The sequence below is a fragment of the Mustela lutreola genome, chromosome 5, assembly GCF_030435805.1.
Source record: "Mustela lutreola isolate mMusLut2 chromosome 5, mMusLut2.pri, whole genome shotgun sequence".
Lineage (NCBI taxonomy): Eukaryota > Metazoa > Chordata > Mammalia > Carnivora > Mustelidae > Mustela > Mustela lutreola.
In genome coordinates, this window is record NC_081294.1 from 157,354,229 (window position 1) to 157,363,401 (window position 9,173).

General features: G+C 41.7%; 1 long non-coding RNA gene across 1 annotated transcript; it reads right to left on the reverse strand.

The window, feature by feature from the left end:
• Positions 1–245: 245 nt before the first annotated feature.
• LOC131831456 (uncharacterized) lies at positions 246–3,799 on the reverse strand. Its single transcript, XR_009353655.1, has 3 exons — positions 3,173–3,799; positions 1,521–1,646; positions 246–351 (listed from the first exon to the last, which is right to left on the reverse strand). It is a non-coding gene; the product is annotated as an uncharacterized LOC131831456 (long non-coding RNA).
• Positions 3,800–9,173: the final 5,374 nt, after the last annotated feature.

The following is a 9,173-nucleotide window of genomic DNA, read 5'->3' on the forward strand; positions in this document are numbered from 1 at the left end:
GTGTAACCTTGCCATAACCTTGGATAAGCCATTCATCTCTCAAGTTCGGGTTCTTGGTCCAAAGAGGGAAGGGGCACAGGTTGAGTACCTCCAGTGGGACTTCCTGGCAGGCTTGTTCATCCAAGCATTCCTGTTTCGGTTTGAGTAATTGAATCCAGTCTTTGTTTTACCGAAGGCCAAGCTTGTCCAGTGTGTCCATGCCACCAGCCAACAGCATTTGTCCATGCCATGTTACAACTGAGCAAAATTCATAGGAATGGGGGGAGGAAAAGATGTCCACAGGTGTTGACAGATGTTCTGCATGGAGGGATAGGAGCTGGGGCCATCACCTGCTGTTTCTAGTGGCCTTCTCTGTCGAGTTAAAATAAATGGCAATTATTTGCAACGACAGGGATGAAAGTAGAGGGTATTATGCCAAGCGAAATAAGTCAGTCAGAGAAAGACAATTATCATATGATCTCACTCATATGTGGAGTTTAAGAAACAAAACAGAATCATAGGGAAGTAAAGGAAAAAAATAAAACAAGATGAAGTCAAAGAGGGAGACAAACCAGAAGAGACTTAAAAAAAAAAGATTTTTATTTACTTATTTGACAAACAGAGATCACAAGTAGGCAGAGAGGCAGGAAGAGAGAGAGAGGAGGATGCAGACTCTCCAGGGAGCAGAGAGCCTGATGTGGGGCTCGATCCCAGGACCCTGAGATCATAACCTGAGTTGAAGGCAGAGAGGCTTTAACCCACTGAGCCAGCCAGGTCCCCCTCAGAAGAGACTCTTAATCACAGTAAACAAACTGAGGGTTCTTGGAGGGGAGGGGGATGGGTGGACGGGGTAATTGGGTGATGGACATTAAGGAAGGCATGTGATACAGTGAGCACTGGGTGTTATAAAAGACTGATGAATCACTAACCTGTATATCTGAAACTAGTATTATATGTTAATTAATTGTATTTAGATTAAAATTTTCTTTAAAAATAATTTTAAAATAAAATAAGGAACAATCAAATAATGATCAGAGTTATCCAGCAGGGAGTATCAGATCTAGATGTCTGTTAAATTTAAGGGGCTTGCCGAAGTTTAGGAGAATCACGCTAGGTCATTTTCCTGTGTGGGGATGTCTTCAGGGGCAGTTCCAAAGACAAAGATTATTAATATTTCTCCTTCCCCCATTCCTCCTAGAGCCAAAGATGTTTCCTCCACTTATCCACTGGCCCGGTATGTTGCTTTCTCTCTACCAATCAAAAAATCAGTGAGTAACTATAACTTCACCTTTTCCAATATCCCCCTCCCCTTGACCTTTTGTCTTTAATGGCCATAGGCAACAGGGACAAAGACATTTTTTAAAAACTTACAGAGATCTATTATGCTCTACTATCTTGGCCTGCATGGGCCACTGCAAAGGGATTCTGTGAACCGTGTACTCAGATGAATGGTCATTATCTTCAAAAAGGCAGGGGCAGTGATAGACACAGGAACCAAAAAAGCAGGAGTTAATGCACCATCAGAATAATGGAGTACCAACACTTTTTTGTCCTTGGCTTGAATCCTCAAGGTCCAGTGTCTCAACAGAATTTTCATTTTGGTCTCATCTGACTCACTTGTCCACCCCTGGGCCAGTTGGCAGTTATACTGAGAACTGGAAATTTTCCTTAGAAGAGAGAAAGAGTATTTGTCAGGTAAACCAAGGAAATGTCCATTATAGGAAGTTAGGCCTTTTGTCATGGTACTCCATTAGCACCCTCCTGACTGTTAAAGAAAAAAAAAAATTTGTGACACCCATTAAAGACAGTAAGAAAGATTTTATTCAAGGGATGCTACTACAATGGGATTTTATTTTATAGTATGGGAAAGAAATCTGGCTCAGCTCAGACAAATGGAGATTTACAGCTAAAGAGCATGGTGGGGGTCACTGAATGTAAAATTAAGATGGAACATCAAGGGTAAGGATGAAGGGATTCTGGCTAAACCATCTGGACAGTAATATTGTTGAAGGAAGGCTAGGGTCATAAACTATTGAGATCAGGGGATAAGGAATTTTTTAGAAAAGACTTATTAATACATTTTAGAGAGAGGGAGCAGGGGTAGGGGTAGAGGGAGAGGGAAAGAGAATTTTAATCAGACTCTTCACTGAGCATAGAGCCTGAGGTGAGGCTTAATCTCAGGACCGTGAGATCATGACCAGAGCAGAAACCAAGAGTCAAACGTTCAACCAGCTGCACCAACCAGGTGCCCTGGGAATAAGGGATTTGATCAGATATTAAGCGTTATAGATACTGAAGCACCTGGGTGGCTTAGTTGGTTAAATCTCTGGCTTTGGCTTAGGTCATGATCTGATCCCAGGATCAAGCCTGGCATTGGGCTTGCTGCTCAGTGGGGAGTCTGGTTCTCTCTCTCCCTCTGCTATTCGCCCTTCTCAGGCTCTCTCTCTGTCAAACTAAATAAATCTTAAAAAAAAAGAGTGGTAAGATACCAGGGGTGAGAGATAAGGAATTTGATCAGATATCAAGAGTAGGATAGGAGATTGCTGAAAAATTGACTAAGCAGATTTCTTGCTAAAACTGGGCTAAGTGGGCGGAGCCTGAGGTCAAGGCTGGACAGAAAGAGGACTCAGAGGAACTTGACTCCAGTCTGGTCAAGGAGAAAATCTTCATCATCCATGGCCATTGTATTTTCTGCAGTCACACATTTTACTAATTCTTTTATCAGACATTCAGTGAACGAGAAACATGAACACAGCAGCAATAATATAACAAATGGAAGTGCTCTAGCAGAGACAAAGGCAGTATAGGAATCCACCTCATCAGATTTAGAATATGCATGACTCCATGACTGAATTACTACCACTGCTTGACTGTTGAGATTAAGATGTAGTACAGAGGATCAGAGGGAAGGGAGGGAAAACTGAATGGGAGTCATCAGAAAGGGAGACAAACCATGAGGCACCTTTAACTATAGGAAACAAACTGAGAGTTGCTGAGGGGGGGGAGGGGAGTGGGAGACATGGAGTAACTGGGTGATAGGCATTAAGGAGGACACGTGATGTGATGAGCACCAAGGGTTATCCACAACTGATGAGTTACTAAATTCTCTGAAACCAATGATGTACTATCAATGGCTGATTGAATTTAAATATCTAAAAAAGACACTTAAAAAAAAAGATGTAGCATAACTCACAATATCCTTTGAGTGGAAGAATGTGCGGACTTTCCACACCTCTGCTGTCTAAGTCCCATGGCTAGTAGCCACATGTGGCTAATGACCACTTAAAAGGTGGCCAGTTCAAATGGAGAAATGCTGTAAAAGCAGAATAAACACTGGCTTTCAAAGACATATTGTAACCAAAGGTCAGAGAGTATTGCCACCCTCACATCACAAACATCGCATGACTTCTACAGCTAATGAGAGTGGGACCCAAGATGGGAGAGGTCAACCTGAGAGTCCATGATGTCAGAAAGAACATGGGGAAGAAAGAGTCACAATCCTGGAGTGGATGGGCTGAGGACTGTCAGAATGCCTTTTTTTTTTTTTTTTTTTTGGTGATTCTGTATACGGACAAGGAGAATTCACTGGAGATGACATCTGTATGCCTCACATTTTCAAGGGAAAATTATGAAAACGCATATAGACCCACAGCCATAGTTTAATTATGTTTAAAATGTGTTCAGAACTACTCCAGTCAGTAAATTGCATATTTTCACATTTAGCTTCTCAGTTTTCTCTTCGGCACCTCCCATTCTTGAAATCCCAACACAAATCCCATCTCTTGCCTAAGGACCATAAACTACCTCACTATTAAAGGCTACAGTTCATTCATTCATTTGATTCATTCAAAGCAACCTAATCTTGAGTGATGTCTTAGGCGCTCTTCTAGGGACTGGTGACACAGTGAACAAAATAGGTAAAGATCTCACTTTCATGGAGCCTATCTGGTATTTAGGGGAAAATCTTTCCTTATCAACATGAAAAGACTTATTATGGATGTTGCTTAGAATTTCAGTTTTTTTTTTTTTTTCTTGACAGTATCTCAGGTGATCATCTTTGAGGTGGTTCTCCTGAAAATACCTTTGGGGGGTACTGACTCGACTTTCTGAGTCAGACACTTTCCTAAAGACAGGGGTCACAGGAAAAGTGACAACTGTCACTCTTGCAGTAAGAACAGGGATCACAATGCTTGAAACAGAGATATGTTGCTCAGCTGTCAGAAAGTCCACAAGGCTCCAAATGTGTGTGGCCAACTAATGGAACCTGTAACTCAGAGGTTATCATCCTGAGAGCAATGGGAAATCCCTCTAGTTAAGGACTCTCCTTGACGGAAGCTTGACAATGGCCTTGATTTACTTACTATGATGTTTAGGTAATTATACACATTAAGAAAAGTGCACAAGGCACTTACATTTCCATGATACCATCAAAGATATTGTTGTTTTATTAAAATGTTACATCTAGAGCTGTAACGTATAGAGTAGTTAAGTCAATCACTATGTGGTACAGGTGAGACTATTGTAACAGCCATACTTCCATAAAAAAGAAAATTTTTTTGTGGTTTCTGATCTAGGAATCAGCCAGTGAATAATTCTATATCAGTGTCCAGTTACCGGGCTAAACATGTAATCTATTTATATTTCTGAGGGTAAGCTGAATTGTGATCACTGAGCCAGCTGTGTTCTAGTAAATACTCATTTACCCAACATAACAGATATAAGAAGGTAAAAGGCTTCTAAGGAGACTGGTTACTTGTATTTTGAACCACATTTTGGCAGGTATAACTTGCAACTTGTGCTTAGTGGTAAGATTTCTGATATTTACTTTCTCCTTCCTTTGGCAAGTCAAGTTAGTTAAAAAGTAATTAGAGTTGAGTCCATTGTTTTTCTTAAATGTTTACAGAGATATAGAACTCTCAAGTTTCTTTACTAGACAGGATTAGATCACATTAGTGATAAAGATCAGAATGATTTACATTGCTAAAACGAGAACTTCCTGTCAGTTTGGAGAAAGCTCATTTTTATAACCAACATATTGGCTGGGCTAGAGATTAATGAATGATATGGGTGGGGTGATGAAAGTGATATATTCAATGACCTGTGGAATTTGTTCTGTAATTTCCCCACTCCTCTGGTCAGCAGAGCGTCTTCTTCAGTACCCAGCACTGCCCATAACTGCATTCAGAAAATCACTCTCCAAAAATGGTTATTTGTTTTGCCTTTTTTATAATTTTTTTAAAACATTTGATTTATTTACTTGTCAGAGAGAGAGAATGAGAGCACAATCAGGGGGAGAAGCAGAGGGACGGGGAGAAGCAAGCTTCCTGCTTGGTGGGATTGCACAAGGGCTGAAGAAGACAGAATGGGAAGGGGACAAGGAGAATAGTGGGTTTCAGATTCTTGGGAACAGAGCCCACATCTATTTCTATGTTTATCTCACTGCTCTAAACCCAGGTGTGCCTGCAGCAGAGTCATGGAAGTGCTCCAGAACTGATAACTATTGTTATATATACTACTAAAATTCCTCCACAAAGGGCCAAGTGTCATAGCTTCTCCCAGTTCCCCACACTGAACGCAATGAAGAATCAAACTATCGGGTTAAGGATGGCGAGGGGCATGTAACAGGACCCAGATCACAGGAGCCATATTGTATTGCAGGACCAGGGGTCTTACCAGTGACTAGGTATTCACTCCTCTTGAGAGGCTAGCTCCTTGGATCTCCCTCTTCAATCCTCTGAACCCATGTCTGGCATCAGTAACAAAAGTAAACATAACATATCACCCTCGTTTATTTTTTACTATTATTTGTTACAGAGGAAGAGAGAGATCACAAGCAAGGGGAGCAGCAGGCAGAGGGAAGGCAGGCCCCCCACTAGAGCCTGGTATGGGATCCAATCCCAGGACCCTGGGATCATGACCTGAACCAAAGGTAGATGCTTAACTGAGTAGGCTACCCAGGCGTCCCTTATTGTCCTTCTTTAAAATTTAATGTATTCTCTCTCCCTCTCTCTTTGTCCCCACTCTGTCACTCATACTCACACAATCACAGAGACACAGACAATAGCATGGTATTTCCCATTCTAATTCGCTAAGGCACTATGAGCTTAAGCTCAACAGAATCACTTTGCTAGCTGCTGCTCTACCGTGCCCTGATTCCTTCTCTATCCCCAAGCTCGATCTGTAACTCAAGTGTCATGGTGGTGGCTCTTTCTGCCCTCCCTCCACAAGGCTGTCATCAGCACACTCTTCCCCGTGGCTCCACTCCCCGGCACTGGCTGCCTTTGTTCTACTGGTATGCCCTCTCCTAGAGCTTTTCCACTCTCCCTGAGGGGAAGACAACCCTTACTTCTCCCCTGTGGCTGTCACGTGTCCGCTATATATTGTGACGATCGGCCCGATTAAGAGATTGGGAACTAAAAGACCCGGTTCTGCTTATGGATAAAACTAACTCTGGGGCTTGGGACACATGACAGCAGCACATGGTGGTAGAACTGAGATGGTTAGGGAGTTAATCTGCATTTTCACATCTGGTCAGCAGCAGAACAAAGAGGACACCCCAGATCTCCTATCTCCCAGAACAGTACTCTTCAAGTAACTTACAGCACCATCCTTCTCCAGCTTTGGAAGTGGCACTTTTCCAACCCCAAAGTCTTGATTCTAGGCAGCACTCCGAGAGATACTCCCTCGAGAATCACCCCTGGCTGGAAGTAGTGGTTGGCCAAGGCCTCCCAAATATCTTCCCTTCAGAGTTTCGCTTGCATCAAACTCAAAACTGTGGCACGTACGGGACTTTCCTGTCGGCCTCTAGCTCTAATGACCTATTGGACTTCAGAGGTGCTCTTTTATACCCACTTACCTTATAACATCAACGTGTGACTCCTCTAGAATTCTCTCCATGGTTTTTCTCCTGTACTAATTGTTATGGACTGAATTGTGTCCCCACAAAAGTCATATGAAGAATTCCTAATCTCCAGTGTGACTGGATCTGGAGATAGGGCCTACCTAGAAGGAGGTACTGAAAGCTTGGTGAGGTCACAGGAGTCCTAATCTGCTAGGACTGGTGTCCTCCTAAGGGGGAAACACATGAAAGCACTCCCCCTACCTCCCCTCTGGGAGCCCACAGAGAAGAGGTCATCTGAGGGCACAGTTGAAAAGATAGTGATCTATAGACCAACAAGAAAAGGCTCACTGGAGACAAACCTTGCTGGCACCTTGATCTGGAACTTCTGGCCTCCAGATCTGTGAGAAAATACATTTCTGCCATTTAAGCCCTCCAGCCTGTGTTTGGTATAGCAGCCTGAGTAGACAAAAATATACTGATAAAGCCTTCTTTCAAGCTTGGGAGAAACTTTCTATACACTGTGCTCCATGCTTTTGGGTCTAACCCTTCTCTCCATAGCCATTGCTAATATTTGAGCCAGAGAAGTCATAAATACTAGGAATGTTGGAATTGGATAGGGGATCAATAACCATCTAACTCAGTATCCCCAGCTGTGAAGAGTTAACACACACACACACACACACGCACACACACACACACATTACAAACATGGTTATCCCACTTAATTACATTGATGACTTCTTGATACCCAAGCCCACATGCCAGCTCCCCTTCGGAGTACTAACCTCACTATCTCCCTATGACCTACCCACCTCCATGCAGACCTCAACTCCTGCCAAGCTAACGACAAAAGTTTATGATTCAGTTCCTATATCTCCTGCTTTATTCATGACCTCTTAAAGTCTAGTGACCCATCTTCCTCTTCTTTCTAAAAAACAAAACAAAACAAAACAAAACAAAACCCACTGCTTCATGGGAACTTTCAGATTCTTTTTAAATTTTTAAAAATTTTTTTATTTCTTTTCAGTGTAACAGTATCCAGTGTTTTTGCACCACACCCAGTGCTCCATGCAATACGTGCCCTCCCCAGTACCCACCACCTCGTTCCCCCTATCGCCCCCCACCCCTTCTAAATCCTCAGATTGTTTTTCAGAGTCCATAGTCTCATGTTTCACCTCCCCTTCCAATTTCCCTCAACTCCCTTCTCCTCTCCATCTCCCCTTGTCCTCCATGCTATTTGTTATGCTCCCCAAATAAGGGAAACCCTATGATCATTGACTCTCTCTGCTTGACTTATTTCACTCAGCATAATCTCTTCAAGTCCCATCCATGTTGCTACAAAAGTTGGGTATTCATCCTTCTTTCAGATGTTTTTTACCTCTATAATCTACTGGAGGATAACAATTTACCAGAACCCTTGAATGACCATTAATGCCTATTGGTCACATCGTGTATGCTATGTAGGACCCTATTCTGTGTTCTTAAATATCATGGCTTCGACTCGTAGCTGAAGGCGGACTTTAACTGGAGTCTATTGTGCAAATACCTGAAGCAGGAAGTCCCCTGCCCAGTGAATGAGGCATGCAGACTTCCAGAGGTCTTGAGGTCCTCTCTTCAAATATACACATTCACTTTGAGAAATCAGGATTCCCACCCAAATGAGAGACAAAAGAAAAGAAAAAAAGTAAAAAAAGAGAAGAAAAGAGAGAGAGAGAGAGAGACAGGAAAGAAAGGGAAGATGAAAAATAAGGTTCAGCCCAGATGGGCCCCAAGGTAAGATTAATGAAGTAGACAAACAAAAAGAGATAAAAAGACTGATACATGTATATGACATGAGAAAAAAAAAATATATATATATGCAAATAAAGAAAGAACCTCGTCAAAAAGAACCACAAGTGTAAAATTTATATGCTATCAGGACAAACACAAAAAACACAGAAACACTGGTGGAAGAAGATGGGAGAGTTCTTATGAATTCTCAGTGTGTGCGAGGAAGGTTGTTTTGATTCTTCCTGGATGTATCTTGATATCTTTGTTAAAGGACTCAACTTTCCTAAGATAAAGGGGATTAAAAATTGGTTTACCTATAGGGGTAGTATTGATTGGGGAAAGGGGATTACTTTGAAGTTTAACTCTATATGAATATTTGAGGATAAAACTAAAAAGGAATAAACTAGACTAAACTAAAATTTAGAAAAAGGAATTCAAAAAATAAAATTGCAAAAGAAAAACATAGGTGTATGTATCAAAATGTTAGGTTAGAAAGGTATTTGGAATTTGATGTACTGTACAACTCGCTGTGATGGTAAATAGGTTAAAAAAATTACCTATGTGTAAAAAAAAAAAAAAACAA